The following is a 2,453-nucleotide window of genomic DNA, read 5'->3' on the forward strand; positions in this document are numbered from 1 at the left end:
TAGTTCATCCCTGGACTATGGGTCCATAGCAGTAGCTAGATGGTTGTCTTCTCCAATTTGTGCTTCATGTATAAATCTTGTTAGCTGCCCTACATGATCAAGATCATCCTTATGTAATCCTACATGTTATGTTTGCTGGGATCCGATAAATATTGTATACTATGTTGAGGTCGATTATATATTAATGTCATATGTTATTTGTGATCTTGCATGCTCTCCGTTGCTGGTAGATACTCTGGCCAAGTAGATGCTTGTGACTCCAAGAGGGGTATTTATGCTCGATAGTAGGTTCATGTCTCTAGTTTTCTGGGAGAGTGACAATAACTTCTAAGATTTTAGATGTGTTGTTGCTACTAGGGAGAGTGACAATATCATCTACTGCAATCATGTTCTATTTACTTTCTGCAAACATCTCTTTCCACTCGGTACGTCTACTCCTTTGTGAACAGCAAATCAGTGAGATTGAGAACCTCACTGCAAGTTGGGGCAAAGTACTTTGGTTGTGTTGTGCTCATGTTCCATGTTGTTGCTGACGCCGGTGATGTCTACGCACGCTTCTATTCCTGTAGACAGTGTTGGGCCTCCAAGAGCAGAGGTTTGTAGAACAGCAGCAAGTTTCCCTTAAGTGAATCACCCAAGGTTTATCGAACTCGTGGAGGTAGAGGTCAAAGATATCCCTCTCAATCAACCCAGAAATTACGATACAAGAAGTCTCTTGTGTCCCCAACACACCTAATACACTTGTCAGATGTATAGGTGCACTAGTTCGGCAAAGAGATAGTAAGATGCAAGTGATATGGATGAATATGAGTGGTAATAACAATCTGAAATAAATATGGCAGCAAGTAAACATGCGGTAGAATAGTAAATAAACGGAGATTAGATATTTCGAAACAAGGCCTAGGGATCCTACTTTCACTAGTGGAAACTCTCAACATTGCAATCATAATTGAATATAAATATAAGCACTTCATCATACTACTCTCTTATTGGATAGAGAACTCAAATTCATTGGGCAAGTGTGCAAAAGCACACCTCAAAGGCGTATTCCCAAGTACTAATAAACACCCCACACCGTCACCGTGAGCATTCATAGGAGGTACTAACACACCACAATTCATAAGGGAGTTACACACGGCGCACACACTCGTCACCATTACACCGAGGTCACAAGTAACCCCAAAGTTCACATAATTAAGCACTTGAATAGCATATGACATCTAGATTACAAAGCTCATCATATGGATCTCAATCATGTAAGGCAGCTCATGAGATCATTGTATTGAAGTACATGGGAGAGAGAGATGAACCACATAGCTACCGGTAGAGCCCTCAGCCTCGGGGGAGAACTACTCCCTCCCCATCATGGGAGACAACAACGGCGATGAAGATGGCGGTGGTGTCGATGGAGATGACTCCCGGGGCAATTCCTCGTCCCGGCGGCGTGCGCGAACAGAGACTTCTGTCCCCCGAAACGGAGTTTCGCGATGGCGGCGGCGCCCCTGGAGTCTTTTTGGAGTTTCGTCAATTCGTCTAGGGTTTTTAGGTCACGAGGGACTTTATAGGCGAAGAGGCGGAGTCGGAAGAGTCCCGAGGGGCCCACCCCATAGGGTGGGGCAGCCACCCCTCTGGTCGCGCCGGCCTATGGTGTGGAGGCCCTGGGCCTCCCCCTGGCTTGCCCTTCTGGCTCCGTGAGTCTTCCGGCGAAATAGAATTTCTGTGATTTTTCTGGATTTTTCCGAGCACTTTGGTTTTTGGGCCTTTTACGCAATGAACGGACATAATAAACGTAAACCGCATCGTGGCATCTTGTTAATAGGTTAGTCCAATAAATGCCATAATATGATATAACATGCATATAAAACATGTGAGTATTGTCATAAAACTAGCATGGAACATAAGAAATTATAGATACGTTTGAGACGTATCAAGCATCCCCAAGCTTAGTTCCTACTCGCCCTCGAGTAGGTAAACGATAACAAGAATAATTTCTGAAGTGACATGCTATCATAATCTTGATCAATACTATTGTAAAGCATATGAGATGAATGAAGTGATTCGAAGCAATGGTAAAGACAATGATTAAACAACTGAATCATATAGCAAAGACTTTTCATGAATAGTACTTTCAAGACAAGCATCAATAAGACTTGCATAGGAGTTAACTCATAAAGCAATAGATTCTTAGTAGAAAGTTTTGAAGCAACACAAAGGAAGATATAAGTTTCAGCAGTTGCTTTCAACTTCAACATGTTTATCTCATGGATAATTTTCAACACAAAGTAATATGATGAATGCAAATAAGCAAGTATGTAGGAATCAATGCACACAGTTGACACAAGTGTTTGCTTCTAATATAGAAAGAAGTAGGTAAACTGACTCAACATAAAGTAAAATAAAGGCCCTTCGCAGAGGAAAACATGGATTTCTATTTTTGTGCTAGAGCTTTTATT

The sequence above is a fragment of the Lolium rigidum genome, chromosome 1 (assembly GCF_022539505.1).
Source record: "Lolium rigidum isolate FL_2022 chromosome 1, APGP_CSIRO_Lrig_0.1, whole genome shotgun sequence".
NCBI lineage: Eukaryota > Viridiplantae > Streptophyta > Magnoliopsida > Poales > Poaceae > Lolium > Lolium rigidum.